The sequence below is a fragment of the Ambystoma mexicanum genome, chromosome 4p (assembly GCF_040938575.1).
Source record: "Ambystoma mexicanum isolate Mex_15411 chromosome 4p, UKY_AmexF1_1, whole genome shotgun sequence".
NCBI classification, from domain to species: Eukaryota; Metazoa; Chordata; class Amphibia; order Caudata; family Ambystomatidae; genus Ambystoma; species Ambystoma mexicanum.
In genome coordinates, this window is record NC_090927.1 from 325,691,455 (window position 1) to 325,714,991 (window position 23,537).

The following is a 23,537-nucleotide window of genomic DNA, read 5'->3' on the forward strand; positions in this document are numbered from 1 at the left end:
GAATCATTTTTCTAAGCTTAAATGTGCAGTGGAGTTTATTTTAGTAGAACTAATCCAACCTCACTGCCCCTGATCTATGTTTTGATCATATTGATATTGTCTCCTGAAGCGATTTGGGGGCTACGCAGGTATCCGTTTGCTTGTTCTATATTCTGTGCTTCCAATCATACATGTACAACATTCCCTACACTTGGGCAAAAGGCAACACTGATGTGTATGCCAGACACTGCTTGCATTGTGCTTCAGAACTAATAGCAGCACTGTTATTTTTCCAGCAGTGTGTTAGTGAATTTTTCATCTTCCTTTACCAGAGCCTGTAGTTCCATGGAGGGTCACTAGAACCATTGCCTGAATGGGAAGATGGTGAGGAATGGCTCCCAGTTGCCAGTTGCTAACATTCACCACCATTTCCATCTTCCTCTGAAGAAATTGCATCATCTTCAGCTTCAGGTTGCCATTCTTGTTTTACTCAGTGCTATCCCTTCCTCCTATTCCTGTACCTCACTACTTAATAATATTTCCAGTGTTAAAGCTGGGTGACACATTGGACTCAGCACCACTTTCACCATCTTCACCGCCAGATAAGATACTAGTATTTGCACCAGGTACACTAGATGTTGACACTTCCAGTATGCTTCTTTGAAAGATCTGCAGTGGATTCATCCCATTTTGAGAGGGACTGCTGGTTTTCCAAGATGTGGGTCGTTTATTGTTTCCTCCATCTTGCTTCCTGGGTGCCTTGTTTCAGTTGGGGTTCTCAGAAAATGGAATCATTATTTACTGTCCCACCAACATGCAAAAGAAAAACTAAATTGTAAATATGTATACTATTTGGACCTGTAGCAATCAGTGTACATTCGGGAAATTGCACATGTTGAGGCACATATAATCATAATGTAAGCAAGTGCGAGAGAGTGTGTTCTCATGTAGAAACCCTGCTGGAGTCTGTCTACGGTGCCTATCCTGCTGTGGAGGAGGAGCTATCAATCACCAAAACACTCATAACAGTGCCACAGGAGCGAGTAGCGGAGCGAGTGCGAGAGAGTGTGTTCTCGTGTGGAAACCCTGCTGGAGTCTGTCTACGGTGCCTATCCTGCTGTAGAGGAGGAGCTATTTTTTTTTTTATTAAAATTGTGTTTGATGCAAGCATCTTTACAATTTGTAAAAAGACACAAATACTTTTATAAATCATTAAAACTTAAGTGAAACAGAAATTATAAGAACAAAGAATACAGTTTGTTAGAACAAGAAGGTATAAATATCCATAATTGATAATATAATACAGTTATAGACAAAAATACAACTTAAGAGAACAAGAATACAAATATCCATTTTTCAAATTTAACGTCTCAAGTACAAAGAAAATATATAAATGTCCATCATTGAGAATATAACAGAATTGTAAACAAAAATACAATTTAAGAGAACGAGAGTGCAGATATCCATAAATCGAATAACAAATAGTATTTCCATATCTTTTTGGGTTAATCCTTATAAATGACACTGGTGTGAGATCATAAGTACCAAAGTTCGACAAGAAAAAAAAGAGCACTTTCTATTATTTAGCAAGGCTATCATCAGATTATGACCCAAATAAATCAAGTTTCATTTGAATAAAGGATAAGAAGCGTGTTATCCCCCCACATACAGAAACACCAGAATAATTCTAGTGAGAATGTTGAATTGTTTACTATTCAACTCAATATTGACAAACGCTGTGCTTCAAAACAATGACAATAGAGTATTAAATGTTTCAATGTTTCTTGAGACAACAGCGACATCCTTGATCTGAGAGATTGATTTGACTGTCATGCCAATACTTTGTTCGTTCCTTGGTGTTAAACAAATTTTATCTAAATCTCATAAACATTTGTCTAGTTCGTTCACATGGGCAGATCTTAAGATAATGCATCCTTGGTGTTTGCTTGTGCCTAAACTTGGCATATTCAGACAGCTGTACATAATGTGCCAATTGATCACCAGTAGAGACCCAATCAATTTGCAGCAATTTTTTTTAACCTTTTCAGGTCGGTAAACCAGATCAAACTCAACCATTCCTAATTCTGTTAATGTGTCAATCATTTGCTTTTTAAATCTAACCATGGAGCTAGTACATTCTTTGTTTAACATTTCCGCAAGATCCTCATATAAGGTCATAGGATGGTGATAGGATTTTACTAAAGTTGTTGAGTCTACACCATTTTAACCGACTGGCGAATGACGATAATCCTAATTCATGTCTAATACAAGCATTTGGTAGACTTTTGGGTAATGCGAGGACCTTTTTCCAAATTAGTCCCTGTACCCTATTAAGCTGAATGTCCAAATTTAATAAACAAATGTCGAGCCCATATAATAAAATTTACTCTACTTTGAGTAAATAGAAATCAATTAACGGTATCAATGAAAATGTACACAATTTGTTATGAATGATTCTCATTTGGACTATCAGGGGAGCTGCTTTGATTGTAAGAGCGTTATACCAAGTAATTAATGAATTGGTAGTGATTAAATGATAACCTAAGTATGTCAGACTTATTTTAGATTGGATTACTTTTCCTCCCAATATCCAATTATACTGAAAGCCTTTTTTTCCTTTATTTTTGCTGGCAAATATGAGAATATTTCTGCGCGTTGATAGAGAGATTATGTTGGCTACAAAATTCAGCAAAGATGTCAATTTTTATCTCCAAACCAAAAGGCGTTCTGTCAAGAAAAATCACGTCATCTGCAAAGGCCATCCAGCTTAGACGTTAATTACCCAGTTTACCAGGAAAAGATTTTTGACCCAGCCATAAATCGTCAACATCTGCCAGATAAAGATTAAATAGCACGGATGCCAGGTTGCACCCTTGTTTGACCCCTATTTCTGTAGAGATCTTTTCAGTTAGGGAGCCAGCTTGGTCGATTCTTATTTGATAATTCGTGTTCTGATGTAATAAGGAAATAATGGCTATAAGATGAGACGGGATTCCAAATTTAGGCATTTTAGCCCATAAGATGTTTCTAATTACACCATCAAAAGCTGCAGCTAAGTCCACAAATGCCATATATATAGGAACATTTATGGACTGGGTAGATTCTGCCAAAAGATGTGCTAGGATAGTTGCATTTAATTGAGTGCCAAGCTGTTTCCTGAATCCAGTTTGACAATATGAGAGAATGTTATGCGTATTAATATAGGAATTCAGGTCATTTAGAATTCATGCGGCAAAGACTTTGGCAGCAACATCAATGATCGCAATTGTACGATAATTAGCTGGAAGATCCATTTGACCCTTTTTATATAGCCGAATGATGAGTGACGTGAGCCAGGAAGTAGGAATACTTCTGGTTTGAAATACAATATCAAACCACCTTTTGAGAACTGGTGCTCAAAAGTGTTGATCGTCCTTTAGGACACACAGAGGGAGCCCGTCTGGACCAGGCGCCCTCGAACTTCTGAGTCTAGTTAAGGCATCATAAATATCGTTTATTTCCCATGGACAATGTAGAAGGATGTCCTTGGAAAAATCTTTAGTTTTAGACTCACAAAATCTATGTGGACAAGAGTACTTAGGTCTAAAATATTGCACCCAGGTATCACCCGAAATTGAGGATAGAAACTCAAGTTGCTTTTTGCCCATAGGATTTCTAATCATCTTCCATATCTGCCTTGTGTTCTTTTTGCAAATAAGATTAATGATTCTCTGATTATTTGTCAAATAAGCTTCAAATTTATTTTTTTAATGTCATTTTTATATGATAGAAGAATAGATCCTTTTTTTGGAAGATATTCATTAGCCCTGTAATTCAGAATTCTTAGCTGTCGCAATGCATAGTTCTTGTTTTTTTAATACACTAATCAAATGATTATATTGATTTTGTTGAACAGCTACATGCTTCTTAGAATTTGAATCAGCTATGTTGTAAAGATGATGACGAATCATGTTTAGATTCCATCTATCAATTTGTAGGGTATATTCATCACTGCTATGAACGGTGGAAGAAACCCACAGATTACGATTAACTAGACTGTTAAGTTTTCTACAGGTTGCGGGATGCCATTGCACCGACAGTAACTGCCTATCAATTATAGGCAAGATGAGATTCTTTATTTATTTATTTATTTATTGATTAGATATGCATATAGCCAATTGGCTTTGTATAACACATTAACAAAACAACATAAATACACACAATCTAAAAACATATTACATTTTCACATGTGCTATACAATACAGTTTAAAATTGCCACAATTTTCAAATAAAATACCACCATAGAATATATCAAGTTAATATCATTGCCTCGCATAAAATTCTTCCATTGCTCAGAGATCTCAGTCATCACTGTGTCATTGTTATAAGATTTAAAACATGTAGTTCGCAGATTATTTAGACTTTCACAGCACATGGTTAGATGATGAAGGGACTCAACTACATTTACTCCACATAGGCGACGATACTTCAACATATGTGTGGAACCAATGTTCGCACAATTTGTTTCTAGTGCATCAGTCACATTAAATTTCATCATTAGGTAGGTGCGAATTATGCCAGCATTGGGATAAGCAAGAATATAAGAGGGAGACAACACTCTACTCATATATTCATCAAGAAACCTGCCACTATGCTTTTTAGATGCTAAGTTTACAATATTTTGTTCATGGCAATAGTCCTGCACCTTGACCTTAAGTCTCATTTTTAAAGATAGTAGAGAAAGAGTGCCTGGATCAGACCCATTAGTCCATGTACAGTGTAGTCTTTGAATGATACCAATCAACACATTACCTTCCAGACTAAGATATGCTTTTACAAATGGCACAAAGATAGTTTCAGTGCGGAGTGTTGCAGCTTTCTCATAGGATAGAACACATTGGCAGATATATGCATACAAATGACTTTTGATGTTGAATTCCAAATACAGATATTCCACACTCACTCTCGGAGGGAGACGTAGTAATTTTCTTAAGAGAATAGACTCAAAGACCACACTACGTTTGACAAACTTATGAACCCAAATTTCCACAGCATAGAGCAGCATTGATCTTATTTTTGCAAGGTAAATGTTGAGAACTGCAATGACCGAATAACAGCAATTGCGACCAATAAAAACACTTAAAGCGTTTGCAGCCACAGTACATCTGCTCTTGATAGATGACCACTGTTCCTCCCAATTCAACTTTTCATCAATAACAACTCCCAGATATTTATATGATTTGACCTGTTCCACTTTTTTGCTTTCCAAGCTCCATGAGTATTTCTTCGGTCCGCATTTATTAGAGAAGACCATTATCTTGCTCTTATCGATGTTAATGGTTAAACCATTCTCAGCAGAGTAGATAGCCAAAGAGTCAAGCCAGGATGAGATTCAAATCAGCTTTGTAAGTATCGAAGCTTATAGCTAGAGGGACTTCCAACAACAGCTGGTCACTGTTCCCCACACAAACTAGTTTGAGAGGACCTGCCATCCTAGCTACCCCGTTAGAAAGTATAATGTAGTCTATATAAGATTTAAGGCGGCCTCTCTGCCAGGAGAAAGGATTAACTTGGATGTTGTCAAGAAATTATCTGAAGGTCCCAATCCTAAAAGAAGTGGATCCAAGATAGACCCTTAATCTGCGAGGAAGAGTTTGTGGAAGACACACTATGCGCCACATGGAGCGAGGTGTTAAAATCGCCTCCAAGAATGATTTCAAGCTTAGGATTAAGTAATAGAGCATCAATTAAGATTGCATTAAGTTTGAAGATTATGTTTTCAACAGGAATTGAGTTTGGATTCCAATAAAGTGAAATAATTTGAAAAGATTGATGCATACATAGAGTAAAGTAAATGACCAAGAATTGAGGGGAAGCTGCAAAAACATAGGAGGAGCAATCAATGTAATTTTTGATCAAAACTGCTAGACCACCATAGGGTCTGCCCACAGGTCCTTTTTCAGCCTTATAAGAATGTGCTGTATACCCATCTGAACTTATATCCTTCTTGGACATTGTTTCTTGTAGCATAATGATGGAAGGTAGATCACACGATTTAAGAGAATGGAACCATGTGTGATAGTTTTTAAAGCCACAACATTTCCATGAGCTGATGGAAAGAATGGTATTTTATGATGTATTAGACGACATGTTGGCGTTCGTAAACATTTTTAACAGCGGTTCCATTCATGCCAAACCTTTTACTATACTGGCAACTGAATCAAGTTGCTCTTTTAGAGCAATACTAGCCGCCTGTGTGTGGTGATCCAGGCTAGTTAGGTGTACAGCTGAAATCGCCATCTGCGGCTGGTGTTCAATAAAAGCAATAGATTCATCAGTTGTTGTGAACATAAACAATTGGTAACCAAGAGCGAATAAATCGGATTCATGATCCCAAATAAGCTTTGCAACAATAGGTGATTGCACTTTGAAAAGCATGCGATTATTCTTTACACAAGGAAGCTTGATCCATTCCATGTTCTCTGAAATCATACTATGGAGGGCAGGAATACGATGGAACAGTTTCATTAGTGCTGACCTATTGAAACTAGGAGGACCATTATTATTGGTAGTTGAGAACCATCCCATCAACAATTTCATTTCTGATGATAGATGATCAAGCATAGAGATAGAAGACACAATGTCATTCAGATGTTGGGCACCAGATTGCCCATCAGCAACACTGTTTGACACAGTTGGAATAGAGGAAACAATCACAGCATGAGAATGTTCATTCTGTTGGGGTGAAGAGATGTTCTCATCATTATCCAAACCACATTCCCCAGACTGATCCACATTAACATTTACCGTATTTAAGGATATGTCTTGAACCTTAACATGCTGAATAGAAGAATTCTCCTCAATGACAGCTCTATTAGCAGTCGCATTCATAGATGGAACCAAACTAGAAACCAAGGTTTTTTTATTGTCAGTCAATGGAAAGTAATTGAGCATTTGTGTTTGTGTTGCTGCAGTGATAGCACTACAGGTTTTCAAAGGATCTTTAACGTGGATGCCTACGGGTTCCATAACTTTGGCAAGCGTAGAAGACTCTATCGTTAAGAGAGCCGGGTCTACAATTCTTAGATCAAGATGCAATGTACTTTCGATATCTAATTGGTTCAGATCTATAATTACATCTTCTTCAGGAAGATTAGCAATTTTTTTTAATTGTTGAGTTATGCCCTTTGATTTTTTTTGTTGGTATATTTTTTGATTTGGACTCGACAGGACATACAGTTTGTGTGTCCATTTTGGCCCGAGCTAGAGCAGTTATTCTCCTTTCAATTGCTCTCCTATATGATTTTTTTCACTTTCCGTGACATAAATTGAGTGTTTTTTTCATTCTCATGCTGATTAGCAAAATCATCATTTGATTCAGCAGATTCCATACACTGCAGCTGTTCGACTTCAAGATGTCAGTTAAAGGTGTGAAGGACTATTGGGGGTAATCAAGTTGTCAACGGAATCTGTATGGGTGCTAGACGTAGTGAAAACAAGGTGGGAAGTATCATTAGGAACAAGGTTATCCTGCATGAGAATATTTTCAATCACAAGAATTCTATCATGTTGTAGTTTCGCAACCGACATATAATCAATGGAGGGGCCACTTTCAAGTTTAGCCAATGTAGGCATTGGTATTTTTAAAGCGTCAGAGAATAGCTTTGGATTAGTAACTGATTCTTCCATAAGGCCACATGTTTGAGATTCTTGCAAATTCAAATTAATGACTGGAAGAACCTGAGAGTTCAGTTTGCAAAAGAGTAGATGAACAAGACTGATGTATAGAGGGTGTTTGAAAATGTTCCCGTGCTAGCATAAAACCTTCAATTCTACTCAATTTGATTAGAATATCCAAGGTAGAAGCATTCAGTGCAAGAATAGCTGCATGGGTAAGTAGATTCAATATATGGGTAAGAACAGGAAAGTTTTGCAATTCCTGTTCATTAAGATCAAATAGGGATTCTTCCAAAGGAAAAGATGGAAGATTAGCCTGACTGGGCTGAAAGGACACCCCTGCTGTATGGTGAGCAGAATAAGAGGATAGATCCGCCAAGGATTGTGATGGTAATGGTTCCAGTAATAATGCTGCAGCATCAAGCATTGGTGAGCTGGCAGTAATTTGTTCCGACCTAATTTCATTACAAGACTGCCCTCCTTTATCAAATTTTAAGGTTGCTAATACTCCTGCGGGAGTTTGGTGAAAATGTACCTGTTCTCTCACTCCTTTCGATTTTGAAACAGGGGTCGAGGGACCATTAGACAAGCGTACACACTTATGCAGCTCCGCCATAACCACGGGAGCCACCAGCGAGGTGTCGAGATTTGTAGTAACATATACCTCAGTTGCAATGCCCAGTAAAGAATTGGCCATTATGGGAATATTGTGCACTTTGATCTCAGCAGGACTAACCACCCTTTGCAGCTTAGAACATTTCATGTCGTCATTGGGAAGACCCGGCTTAATACTGAGTATGTCATGAGCCCTGTCAGACTCCAAATCGCTATTAATAACGTCAGCAATATTTGCTTCCTGGTAGGCCAGTGGCTTTGCAGTCGCCATTGACAAATGCAGGGCCGCTGATTCAAAAAAACCTGGTCTGTCAACCATGCTCATTCGAGATTTTGTTAGCATGGTAGTTAAACATATACCATTTCTCAAAGTACTCGTCGCCATGATCTGAGAGAAATCAGGGAGAGTGTGTGAGCAATTACAATGACAAATTGCACATGTGCAAACGGTTAGCAGAACTCGTAAATTTAGAGCGTGTTGAAAATGCTATGCAAGTCGATAATATGTATCAACAAAACAATTAACCATTCCAAAACATAACAAAACAGGCTATCAAAGTATTCTTACCCGCCCACGCGCACATGCCGCACAACCGAACAGCCAAACAGCCATACACTTACGGGGCACTTCCGGGTGCGCACGCGCGGTGCGCGTGAGTGGGGAAGAAATAGGTTGAACCAGCAATCGTAGGTGGAGCCAAGAGTGGCAACTGAAAAGCAACAGAAACAAAGAAAGAAGACATTTAAATGGAAAGCAAGAGTCTTATCGGACAGTAAATGAACACAAGCAGGACACAAGCAGCTTCCACAAAAAGAATGCTGACTGAAAAAATTACTTGGGCAAACAGCAGTCCAATGTAACAGTAGCAATGTTACAGCACCGAACAGCAGAATAGACCTTCTTCTTGCTGACGGCCGCTTTTCAGGTAAAAATCACGAAAGCACGATGTAAAGAGTATCAACCAAACAGCCAGACACTAACAGGGCACTTCCGGGTGCGCGCGCGGTGTGCGTGAGTGGGGAAGAAATAGGTTGAACCAGCAATTGTAGGTGGAGCCAAGAGTGTCAACTGAAAAGCAACAGAAACAAAGAAAGAAGACATTTAAATGGAAAGCAAGAGTCTTATCGGACGGTACATGAACACAAGCAGGACACAAGCAGCTTCCACAAAAAGAACGCTGACTGAAAAAAATACTCAGGCAAACAGCAGTCCAATGTAACAGTAGCAATGTTACAGCACCAAACAGCAGAATAGACCTTCTTCTTGCCGACGGCTGCTTTTCAGGTAAAAATCACGAAAGCACGATGTAAAGAGTATCAACCAAACAGCCAGACACTAACAGGGCACTTCCGGGTGCACGTGCGCGGTGTGCGTGAGTGGGGAAGAAATAGGTTGAACCAGCAATTGTAGCCGGAGCCAAGAGTGGCAACTGAAAAACAACAGAAACAAAGAAAGGAGTAAGAAATTCAAATGGAAAGCAAGAGTCTTATCAGAGAGAACATGAACACAAGCAGGACACAAGCAGCTTCCACAAAAAGAACGCTGACTGAAAAAATTACTTAGGCAAACAGCAGTCCAATGTAACAGTCGCAATGTTACGGCACCGAACAGCAGAATAGACCTTCTTCTTGCCGACGACGCTTTTCAGGTAGAAATCACGAAAGCACGATGTAAAGAGTATCAGCGAAACAGCCAGACACTTATGGGGCACTTCCGGGTGCGCGCTTGGTGTGCGTGAGTGGGGGAGAAATAGATTGAACCAGCAATCGTAGGCGGAGCCAAGAGTGGCAAGGGGCACTTCCGGGTGCGCGTGCACGATGCGCGTGAGTGGGGAAGAAATAGGTTGATCCAGCAATCGTAGGTGGAGCCCAGAGTAGCAATTAGGCAAACAGCAGTCCAATGTAACAGTAGCAATGTTACGGCACCGAACAGCAGAATAGACCTTCTTCTTGCCGACCGCCGCTTTTCAGGTAGAAATCACGAAAGCACAATGTAAAGAGTATCAGGCAAACAGCAAAACACTTACGGGCGACTTCGGGATGCCCCGTAAGGAGGAGGAGGAGGTATCTATCAATCACAAAAACAACATAACAGTGCCACAGGAGTGAGTAGTGGAGCGAGTGCGAGAGAGTGTGTTCTTGTGTGGAAATCCTGCTGGAGTCTGTCTACGGTGTCTATCCTGCTGTTGAAGAGGAGCTATCAATCACCAAAACACTCATAACAGTGCCACAGGAGCGAGTAGCAGAGGGAGTGCGAGAGAGTATGTTCTCGTGTTACCGTGGTCTGGCAGTCCCGGTAGTGAGAACTGCGGGGAACTTTTGGAGGACACCGCCACTGTAACAACGAGCACAGTGCTACCTCAGGTGCTTTGTAGAAGTGTCATATTATGAGTCACTGGCTTGAGCTTTCGCTATTCCCGCATTGAGACTGTAATCAATAAAGCGGCGAACATTTGGGCAAGGTGGGAACTTGGTAGCTCTGCGAGCAGAGCACCATTTAAGTTCCAAGCTCAACTAAGTTCTACCTTGAATGTGTGGGGACAGAAAATAAGTATGGCACATAATGGCACCCACGTGTGTACTAATAGGACCCCTCTGGGACCAAAACAGTGATAAAGGTCAGCGTGTAGTGGCAATTGTGAGGGAGACTGTGGAGGCTAGACCTCTTTGATCCCAACGCACTTTGGCCCCAACTTCAACAAATAACATTACGATTTATCACTGCCACAACATTAGAAAACCACAATATTATAAAATAATACGAACTATTACCTACTTACCAGAGTGGGTGACATCTTTACTGAATCCTCAAACGGAGGGCAACTATGCCACCTAAGGGTAAAACCAGCAAGTCCAGCTATAACCTTAGGAAGAGCAAAACAGCACTGGATGAAGTATCACCGAAAGCGAATAAGGAGGCAACCAACCAAAAAGGACAGGTGGAGAAGGCGACAATACCTGCCCTTTTTCAAAATATCACTCCCATGATTGAAGGAATGGTTCACCCTATTGATAACACACTGTCCAATCAAAATAACAACATCCCACAGGAAACTACGAACTACGAGGACATTGACAATAATTCTTTATTAGACTTATGTCTTACTATCCAACGCTCTATGGCAGCACCAGTGAGAGAGGAGCTAAATGGTAACAAAGATCAGATAGTGGTGGAAGCACAGGTACTGAAAACACCAATCATCCTAATACCACGCCAACAAACCCCATTAACAGCTCGTTTACAACCAATCCGGGTGACCATCACTTGTCCCCTATTAATAATGGACCATTGGTGCCAACTATTGAGTGACTATCTGAGTCTCCTAATCTGCTAATTGACCTAGAAGATTCAAGGCCAGTTGAAGAACCCAGGTTGAATGAGACACAATGTTCTAATATAGGAGCAATCACAGAACTACAGTCCTCTATGGCCTCTATTCAGTTTGCCCTGAAAATACTGCTGAAACTATGTGGAAGAATCCATGTAAATATGATGCTGCAGCTGGGACTCCCAGACCTAGGACCACCTATATTCCCGGTGACCACCCTGAACCAACACCTGCTAAAGAGCAAGAGGAGATCACTGCACAGGAAGAAATTAACCTGAACCCAGAAATAAATTCTGTAATACTCCTCTAAAAAAAACAGAGATGAGAGCGAAAAGAGCAGCAGCTAAGGTAGGGAGTACTGATACAATTCCACAAGTTACAGCTGCCCCTCTTCTGACTTAATCAAACAAAGCAAGGAAAAGAGCCCACAAAACAAAGAAACGTCAGGCAAATGGCCCTGGGACCTTGACCAGCTGGATCCTATCAGAAAAACTGAGTGAGGACTTGTTGGGTGTCCTGACCCACGTTTAAGCTATCCTGCTACAACATTTGGTGCTGTGGGCTTAGAAAATTCAAGATGGCGGAGAACCCACATGTGCGCTGAAATCCAGGAAAGCTGCGCAGTTTGTGCGCCCACCAAAATGGTTGCCTCACTTGCCACCCACCAGTGCGAGAATGAAAGGCCGGGTTGCCATGAGGGAAATGGGTTGCCAAAGGAAAAACAGTAGCGCCGGTTAGCTTCAAAGCGCTTTAAAACCACCATTGGACTACCCGCACAGTAGTCTGAAACCATTGGGAATGGCAATGCTGATTGCCAAATGCAACCTAGAATTGTGGGGAATTCATTTCTTAAATCCCAAAAATGAGTGCAGTACCAGTACTCACCACTATCCAAAAGCCGGCATTTTAAAACCACTCTGTGTGTTTTTCTGAAGGCAAGCAAAATGCCTATTTCAAACCTTGCAACATGTGCAAAATATTCACTGAACACCAGCAGACATTTGGCAGAATGGAGTTTTGTGTGCCTACAGAATCTGGGAAATGAAGATCATAAGACAAGGTTTATAACAAGACTGGCTGAGCTGTGGATTGCAGCAGTTTAAGTTGCACTGGATTTAAAACCACCAAAATCGAAAATGTTAAATTAAATGAGTGACCTATGTTTGGTGTCACATGCCTTTGTAACTGTTGAAATGTCATAGTTTTGCGCTTAGAATCAGCATTCTAGCTGCATGTGTAAAATTACAAGTTATTTTAAAAGCAACAAAAAGTTAGCTGAAGGTCTGGCTTAAGGAACTTGATTTTGCCTAGCAACTACCCATCAGCAGTGAAACTTGAGTCACCACTGTGTTCCCAGGCCAACCTTCCTTTTGCTGCCCAGGCTAAGGATATGCCATCTATCTGATAATTGAATTATCTGTGCTCTGCAAGAGAGTGAACAAAGCCCTCTTCACTCAGGCAAAGGTTTTTATTACCGCAGTCGTAAATTGTAGCTTCCTCTTGGCAGGAGCTGGGAGGAGCACTGCCTGTGAGAGCAAGCTGGCTTGGCAGAACTGGAAAGAACCAGAAATTCAACCTTGTGCTGAGGGTAAACCACACCCCTTTGGAGCCAGAACATAACTTTAAAAAGATGAATAACTCATAGAGCGGACATGTGAAAATTTTATAAATGATACCATAATTCTTGTGATTTTTCTGCCCACAGTTTAAGACTTGGTAGGAACCGGTGGTATGTTCAGGGGGGTTTTAGCGGAAAAGTGGATATTACTCTAAATGTGTGCATGTTAAAAATCTGAAACTTCATCAGTTAATGTCCCTACCCCCTGCACACATGTATGTAAAGTTGGGTCCATGTCGGAAATTGAAAAAGCAGTTAAAAAGTGAAATATGTGCCAGTTCTGAATGCAAGCTCCCAGGAAGAGCAGAGTTTGAACAGGGGATACCTCCTGTAATGCATGATGGGTGCATATGATTTTAAAACAATATGTACCTCTGCAAATATGTATTTGTTTCAAATCTAGATTTGTGTGTAAGTTGACAGGAGGAGTGGACTTTCTGCAGGCTGTAAAATGACATCAATCTGACTCACAGTTCAGTTTGCCAATCAAGCGGAGGAATGGAAGTTTGACCAATTAGAAGCTGAGAGAGAGGTAGGGTCAGTGATGCTAGAACACACCCACATTCTAAACACATAAAAGCAGACAGACAGGACAGATAGGAGATTCATTTTTCATCTGCCGCTGAAAGCTCTGCCGGAAAAATCCATACTTACCTCCATCAAACTCCAGAAAGCCAAACTAGAGACTTCAATCTATCCAGAGCAGAGAGACCCAAAGAACCGGTGCCTAGCAGAGACCAGACCCCTGTGAGCAGTTCCAGAGGCCAGGCGCTGTGAGCAGAACCCGGAAAGACCTGACCAGACTGAAGTCCGTGACCAAGTCGCTTTCCTGTTCAAAATCTCTTGTGAGTACTTAGCAAAACTCAGAACACATCTCTTAGTTTAAATTCATCTAATTCAATCTATTTAACCTAAGTAGAACTGCCTCCTAGCTGTCACCTGTCATTCTAGCTGCAAAAAGCTGCACTTGTCTTTTTGAAACTTTAAAATTTCAAATCTGAAAAACGACCTTTATTTAATCGCTCATATCTCCGCAACCGTTTGTGCTAGAGACTTGCAATAACTTTCATCTGAAAGGTTAGAATCGTAGCTTTGAATCGCACCAAGAACCGCATTCCTACCCCTTATAGTTTTACCGCAATCGCGGAACACGCATCCGCGAATTTTACCGCGATTTGCAATTTCTTCACATGTAAAAACTGCTGCTGTTTGCTGTCCATTGGCCAGAAATTCGTTTAACCTGCTAACTATCCCTGCATCATTGCTAGTGTGAGCTTGGACTAATATTAACTAGATACCACTCACCCTGAACCTCTGAAAGGGAATTAACAGCATTTCCAGCATATTTCTCATCCATTGCTAACACATATAAAAGCATTTGGGCCTGTGTTTTCAAAACTCCTATCTGTTTTCTGTAATCTTGCTGGGATTGAACTGAATCACATTTGATTGCATTTCTGAGAACTGTGTGTTTCCTTCCATTTCCTTGCCTTGCATCAAAGGGGGGGGAGGGAATTGCCAGAGAAAAGTGATTACATTGTTTTGTTGAAATCATATTGAGTATTTCTATACTGCATTTCATTCATTCAACCTTGCATCCATTTGAACTCTATAAAGCATTTTGTACCACCTTCTTCTTTTGTTCCTATTTACCAGTGTGCTACCTTATCCATTTCATCTCAACTCATTAGTGATTATAAGAAGTGTGCTAGTGCCAGATTCTCCGTTGTTGATCTTTATCATATCAGATTAAGTGTGCTATTCAATTATTAATTTATTATAAAGTGTGATATATATATTTTAATTTATCAAATAAACCTTTTAAACTTGCAAAACAGAACTACTTCTTGGCTCAGTGGGGTCAGGGGGATTCCAAGAGAGGGGTGTTATACAAGGGTAGTCATCCAGGACGCATGAACTGGACCTAAAGATATATCAATAAGGGTTTTCATTCAGTATTCTAGACTAGGCGTTAACTTGGCTGTAGTGCTGAATTGAATCCTCTTACAAAGTGGGGGCTCGTCCGGGATTCTGGGTTAGAATACCACTTGTGCAGCTTAATACAGTGTGCTAACTGACGGGATACATACATCCAGTCGGATCACCACGCTGCATTACGCTGTGAAGCATTCCTCAAAAGGGACACTCCAAGAAAAGTTCTGTTCTGCAAAACTAAAATACTAACTTCTGTAAGTCAGGACAGAGACCAATCTCTAGAATGACGACCTTGGTAGATATGAAAATAGCCAGAGAGCACTTCTTACATAAGTTATTTGTGAGAGGTGAGTGGACTCACCAGGACCAAACAGTCTGGTTGCAGGCCATCATGCAACAGGTCACGGAAACAGGGTCAGATATATATAGAGATCAGGGTCCATTACACGTGGCCCTGAGTGAACTATATATGGCTCCTAAGGCCAAAGATGAGCACGACAAGATTGTTAGGATAGCGGCATATTTATATTTATACATGGGAGCCATACAGAATAAATGTGCTGAAGGCCATGATCTGGCAAAAAGGCAACAGATGGCGTTAGAGAAGGCCCAATCTGATCTGGACTCTTCTGAGCAAAGGCTGCACAGAAGCCAGGAGTCAGAAAATGAGACCAGACAGTACATCACTAAAATAAAGGAGGATATGGATGTGCTGCAAAAGGAAAAGTCAGAACAGGATACCAGATTTCTGGCCTTGCAGAAGGAACACCAAGAAGGTTTGGACTCCCTACTGCAAAGCCAGAAAAAGCTGGAGCAACAGCTAGACTTCAATAGGGCATGTGCTGAGCAGGTAGTCACCCTGCAAGGCCACCTAGATAGAGTGAAGGAGGAGAGCAATAAACTGATTCTGAAAGACCTGGATACCCAGGCAGAGTTTGATCAGGAGCGCCAGAAAGCTGGTGCCTTCCAAAGGCAAAGGGACGACCTGGCGGCACAAATGCAGGCTCTTAGTCAGGAAAGAGACGCCTTAGGCCAGGAAGTCTGCCATTTAAAAAGAAAAATGGAAGAAAATCACCTGGCCCACCAGGGGCTGGGCGATCTCCAAAAAGAAAACCAGAACTTGGTAGAGCACACCAGAAGGGTGGAAGATGCTCTAGCAAGAAAGGAGCAGGCCAATAGGGACATTGCCCAGGAGGTAAACCTCCTGCAGCAAAGACTGGCCCAGTTCTCCAGGACCAACCAGGAAGCACAGAGGGAGAATGAGGCCCTCTGTCAACACAATGATAGGCTCCAGCAACAGGTAGCGATGCAGGAGAAACTGATAGAGTCGAGTAAGGCCTTAACAGAGGAACTGAAGGCACAAATGCAGGCTCTTGCATTGCAACAGGGAGCAGGGGCGGATAGAGATGAGGTCCGCTGGGAAAGAGAGATTCCTGACCATAACCGCAGGAGCCCTAACACCAGGGGCCTTCATCTCCCCCAGTCCCTGGACTCTACCATCCCCATGTCCCCTGGCGCACATGAGCACAGGGCCACAGGGATGGCAGATTACTATCCAGCCAGAAGCATGGGGCTCATAGGCCAGTACCATCCAGGAATGGAGGGGTGGGCATCCGGGTATGGGCACCCAAGTACAATACAGTTCAGTGGGGAACCCCAGGAGAGTAGGCCCATTAAGGGCATCCTGAAAACCTCTGCCCAGTTAGGTCAGTGGAGGGGGTACCCATCAAATCCTGGCAGCAAGGAGGAATCTGAAGACTCCTCTGAACTGCGCAGGACACAGGAGACCAGGTCCCCACAGTCTGCCAGCCATTCCCAGGCTCGCAGAATCCGGGAAAACCTGGAAGAACAGACGGGAACCTCTGGGAGCAGTGCCTCTGAGTCCGAGGAAGAATGGACAAGGGTTACCCGAACCAAAAAGGCCAATAAGGCAAAAAGGGCCTTGCTTAAGGACCCCTTCAAGCAGATTAAGGCGATCAGGAGCGTCATCACGCCTTACCATAAGAACGCTAAGTATTCTGTTTGGGAGCACTTAGAGTTGTTTGAACAAATGATGGAGACTTTCCATTTGAAGGACAGCCAAAGCTGTATTCAATATGTAAAGTGGACATTCTCCCCGGAATACTCCAGTTTCTTTGCGGGGCTGGAGGACCAAAATCATTTAAGATGGTCCACATATAAGGCGGCCATCCTGAAACATTTTTCTGTTCACAGAAATCCTCAAGAGGCTCGCAAGGCGGCCTACAATTTGCAATGTGGGGAGGATCAGGCCCCACGAGAATTTGTGCAGGAGTTAAAGCGTGCGTTTGCGCAAACCACCAGAAGGGTGCGCACAGATAGTAGAGAGTTTGTCAATACATTTTTCCATGCCTTGCCCAAATATATAATGACCCAGCTCGTGAGAGATTTTCATGAGAAAAGATCTTTAGACTGGGTCATTGAACAGGCTACCCGGATCTATGAGGTGCAGAAGCCCATAGAAAATAAAAGCAATGCCCAGAAAAACCCCAAAGCCAACAGCACCCCTGCTGCTGTCAAGGTGGCAGAGGTAAAGGTCACCCCCGTTTTGGATCTGGAGATGGGGGGGCCTAAAAACCTACCTGCACCTAATAATGCTAGGCCCAGAAGGTCCTCGGGCCAGTCACAGACAGGGAGCCAGGGAGGCAGCCCCACAAATGGGGTCCCTCGCTCTCCTGACTATGTAAGTCCTCGCTACAAAGGTAACAGACCCATCCTGGGTTATGTGTGGACTCCTCCAGCCCAAGGGGGGGGATCCAGACAAGCACCTAACCCAGGGAACTTCCCTCCAAACTTCCCACAGGAGGGCAGAAATTTACCAAACCCTGGGCAGAACTTTTTCCCCAGATATCCACCCGACTTTCAGCCCCAAAACCATCCATCCTTCTTTCCCCAATTCCCTGAGCCCAGACCACTGAATCCGGGAGAGGGGAGGCCAAGGGTGGAGGGGTACCCAAATCTTCCCAACCCGGGGTATTACCAGAGGAGGGATAGCTACCCTTCCCGGGATCAGCCCAGGGGAGAAAACAGGGCCCCGTATCAGCCTGAGCGGGTTTCCCAGCTAGAGCGCCAGGTTCAAAACATGGCGCGGGATATGGGTGACATACTGAGGGCTCAGCAGAACCCTCAGATCAGCATGCCGGCGCAGAACGCACCCAACTCTGGACCTGGTGCTCCAGAACAATGACGGGGGCAGCACCCCGATAACTCACCGGTTCCCAGGGAGGAGGCACAAGGGGAAGGGGGGTGTAAAGCCTTGGAGGAAGCTTCCTTCCTCACTTGTAAACAGCCCCTAGAAACCCAGGAACCGGAAACAAAATCTCTTGCCCCTGAAAGTCTGCCTCCTAAGGAGCAGAGGGGGGGTAGGAGAAACAAAAGACCCAAACAGACTCAGTTTGGGGAGGAGGTACAGATCTTCCAATTTGAGGGAGAGGGATCCACAGAGGATCCTGGGAAAAGGATCTTCTCCTTCAGAGAGGGGGGAACTCCTCCCAAAGAAAAATGGGTCCCTAGGGATGCAAATCTAGACTGGGGAGATGTGGAGACTGAGCTACCGCCGCCCACCATCTCATCCCAGAACCAACAGCAAGAAAATCCCCTGGTTCAAACCCATCCTGGTGACTGCCTCCAAAAAGGGGGGGGCGGCCCAGAACCGGAACCAGGGGAACCCACAATGGCTCTGATCTCCAGTTGCCAACTTTTTCTTTCAGATTCCCAAGGCTCTCCACAGAATTCTGCCCAAAATTCTTCTCTCGCGATGTCCAAAACCAGAAAATTAGCCCACCAGTTGTCCAAAAATGTACATTATCTGTGCCCCCTTGAGGAGAAGGAGGGAAGATATTATGCCCCGGTACCAGTACAGGGGCAGGGTACAATCTCGGCACTGGTGGACACTGGATCTCAAGCTACCCTTCTGTCCAGAAGGGCCTTTGACGAACTGAATGCAGGAAGGGGAGAGAATTACCAAATTCCTCTCACCTCTCTTCCTGGACAACTGCAGAACTTTGACGGGAAGGAAATTCCCGTTGAGGGGACTGCAGACTTGGACATTAAGATCGGGCGACACAAGTTGAAACACCCGGTCATAGTTGTGACCCCGGAGGGCACCCCTTGTTTACTAGGGAATGACCTCCTGAGAAGGTTGTCACCCCTAATAGATTGTGTAAACAAGGTCCTCTGGACCCAGACTAGCCGACCAATAAAATTGAAACAGAGTGTCAACCATGTTAGTTTAAACGGCACATGCCACATGGTTGAACAAAAATCTGACCAAGTAGAATTTCACTTCCAGAACAACCAGATTCCAGACGTGACAGTAATAGCAGTAGGACAACAGACTGGTGATGGGGGGTCCTCTCTATTTCTGAAAATCAACCTTCCTTCCAGTCTAAAGTGGTATTCCACGCTGGAAGGAAACACTCTGAAATTCTATACTAATCCACAATCTGAAACTCCCACTCCTATAGTCCAGAAGGAGGTGAAATCAGCTCAGAGCCTGGCTGATATTCAGCAAATTGGAGAGCAGTTGTTCATCCCTGTTCAGTTAAATGATGGGAAGGACTCTGTTCTCGCTCGAGTGTGTGTGAACAACGGTAAGAGCTTCATCAGCGAAGCCATGTTCCGCCAACTCCCAAAAGATCCAGCCATTCCCACCTTCAAACTGATAGACAAATGGGAAATGGACCTGGAAGCACCTAATTCCAAACATCTCCTGCCAAGCAGGTGTATGCTCAAAATCTCCATTGGCAACCAGAGCATAGTCCATAATTGTTGGGTCGTGCAAGACGTCACTGCCGCCTTTTACTTAGGCAGTGACATTCTCAATCGCTTTGCCATTAGTTTGGACCTAATAAACTTCAAAGCTTGGTCCCGATTAGCGGATAATCCCATGGGCTTTGATGATCCAGAAAAAGCATTTAGGTCAGCTCAATTGCTACCTTATGCAGTTGAAATTCAGGTTAAAGAGGAAGTCACCATCCCAGAAAGGACCCGACAATTCTCCCTGGAAGTGAAAGTTAAAAGGGGACAAGAGTTGAAAAACCCTGATGCTTACATACATCTAAATGCTTCTCTCCAACAGCAAGGTTTGGGGGTAAACCCAACTCCGTTAGTCAACATAGAACATGACCCCATTCTAATAGAGGTGGATAACAGCGACTTAAAGAGTATTACTCTAGCCGCAGGCACCATTATTGGAATGGCGGTTGATGACCGACATTTCTCCATTGATCTTGTAAATGAACTGTTAGGACCCATCCCCAAGGACTGTTTTGACAGTGACAGTGATGACAACGCAACACCAGACAGGATTTCTACCCGGCATGGGGGGAACTTCCTGGTGTACACTTCCTGCCCCTATGGTAAGGAAGATGTGACCTGTGACTTCAGGAGGGATGAGGTGATTTTCCAGGTCCATGAGGGCTGCCTTTCCCACCTGAAGCCTCCGGTCCAAATCAGCACTCTGACCAGGGACTTCTCCACCCAGCTGGAGGAGGCCGCGGAGATAGCCAAACCAGAAGTCTTTCCAGGCTTCAGGCAGATGGTGGAAGAGAGAGTCAACCTAGCTGATGCCTGTGTGACTCTGGAACAAAAGCAAAAGTTGAAACAAGTTTTCTTGGATTTCCAAGATCTCTTTGCGGTAGACTCATATGACTGTGGTCGCACCGACATCCACACCACAACAATCCCCACGGACCCTGGCATGACTCCAGTGTTTGTGAAGCAATATCGCTTGCCTCTCGCATCAATGGAGTCCCTTACTGAAATAATTAAGAACCTTGAGTCCCGGGGAATAATCCGTCCAGTCCACAGCACCTTCAATAATCCGGTGCTGGGAATATTGAAGCCAAACGGCCAGTGGAGACTCTGCGCTGACCTCAGGGAGCTCAACAAACGGGTCCACACTTCCCGATGGCCTCTTCCCTACATTGACCAAGGGCTGGCCCAGATTCAGGGGTCACAGGTATTCACTGCAATAGACCTGACCAATGGATACTGGACCGTGCCTGTCAGTAGGGAGGACCAATACAAGCTGGCTTTTACCTTTGGGGGCCAGCAGTACACATGGACCCGGACTCCCTTCGGATACCTCAACTCCGGCAATGAATTCAACATTTTTCTACACAAGGCCATGCCCGACTTGGGTGCAAGGGGTAACCTGGCTTATGTAGATGATGTCCTCATCAAAAGCTCAACTGTTGAGGAACACATAGCGGAGATCCGTTATGTTCTGACACAGTTGAGGGCCGCCGGAGCAAAACTTTCCTTTCAGAAAGCACAGTGGTGTAGAACCCGTGTTAATTTCTTGGGGCATGAGATTACTCCTCAGGGTCTCTGTCCCCAGGAAAAGAAAGTGGAAGCACTTCAGAAACTGAAAGACCCCACAACTCTGCGGGAACTAAGGAGCCTCCTTGGACTGACTAATTACAGCAGAAAGTTCATTGAGGGCTATGCAGAGATCACCAGACCCCTGATTCATCTCCTGAAGGGGGGGGTCAAGTGGGAATGGGGTCCAGAACAAGCCGAGGCGGTAAAACAACTCAAAAGAAGCCTCTCACAAGCGCCTTGCCTAGCTTACCCTGTCAGAAACAAGGAGTTCTTCCTGGAGACGGGGTTCTCTGATACGTGCTTGACGGCAGTATTATACCAAAAGCATGACAAGGTCAATAAAGTAATCTCCTATGCGAGCAAAACTTTATCCTCTGTGGAGGAAAAATTCAACGATTGTGAGAAGGCACTCCTGGCAACGGTGTGGGCATTGAAGAATTACCGCCCGTTTATCCAGGGGGAACACATCATAGTGGAGACTCCACACCAGCCTCTGCAATATCTCCAAAGTGACAGAATCCGGGCCGGAAATGTGAGTAATTCCCGAATTACTTCCTGGATTCTGTCAATGCAAGGCTTTCCTGTGGAGGTCAGATATGGCCAAAACAAGAAGAGTCCCCTCGCGCAAGGTCTGGCTGACTTGCATGATTGTGCCAGAGAAAACTGTCTCGAGGACGAAAGTCTAAAAATAAAGGACAACATGGAGGCATACCTCAATTCCCCCCACAAAGTCTTTGAAGAAGACAAGTGTGAGGGAATGCCCACTGTGTATGTGGATGGATGCTCTTACCATGTCGACAACAACGGGGAGAAAGAACTGGTGGCCGGCGTAGGGAATGCATGGGTGAATGAGTCCCCAGAACCCTCCGCTGGATACAAAATTGGTCCCCGAAGTAGTCAGGTGGCAGAATTGATGGCTGTGCATCAGGCCATCCTCACTGCTGTCCAGCATCAACTCCACGAACTGGTCATAATCACAGATTCGGATTATGTACGGAACGGGTTCGTGGAGCACCTGGTTAATTGGAAGACCAGAGGCATGGTATGTGCTAACAACAAACCCTTGAAACATGGGAAGTTGATCCAAAACATTGATGATCTGGTCACCTCGAATGGGATGACCATCTATTGGAAGAAGATCAAGGGTCATTCCAAAGTAGAGGGACCAGACAAAACTGGAAATGACTTAGCTGATCAGCTGGCCAAAACCGGGGCCATCCAAGGGGATCTAATTGAGATTGAGTCCCTGGTGGGGGAAATCCAGGTCACTGCCATCACTAGGTCCCAGACAAATGCTCACAACGACCTCTCAATTGCACAATGGAGTAAGGAGACCCCTGATGCTGATTTGATTACTGCTCAGAAGGGGGATCCAATAATTGGTAAATTTTACCAGCACCTTGAGGACCCTGAGAACTTTCCCCTGACGGATACCGATTACATTGGGAAAGAGGACCTAAGAGTGTTGATGAAATGTCCCAAAATGTTCCGGATCCAAGACGGTTTGTTGGTAAGGAAATCCAAAGCTGGCCACGATCAGTGGGTGGTTCCTACCTCATTCCGAAGCCTGATGTTAAGTCACGCCCATGATGCGGCCACTGCCGGTCATAGGGGGTTTCACACAACATTGGAAATCTTAAGAGAGGTTGCATACTGGCCACACATGGGGCAGGACCTCGACCAGTACCTGAAGGGTTGCCTTGTGTGTGCACAATTTCAGCCATCATCCCTCACACACCGGGCGCCTTTACAAAAGAGGGGAATGACACTGCCATGGTCAGATTTACAAATCGACTTTGTAGGCCCTGTGATTCGCTCGGCTAGGGGGAATAAGTACATGTTGACCGTGACATGCTTGTTTACCAAGTGGGTGGAATGTCTCCCAGCCCCAAATTGCAAGGCAGAAACTGCAGCTGCCTTGATGATTAACCACATCTTTTCCCGTTTTGGTCTACCTCAAAGGATTGAGTCAGACAGAGGTAGCCACTTCACCAGTGAGGTAATGACAAAGATGTGGGAGATACTGGGGGTCAAGAGAAAGCTGCATATTGCTTACCGGC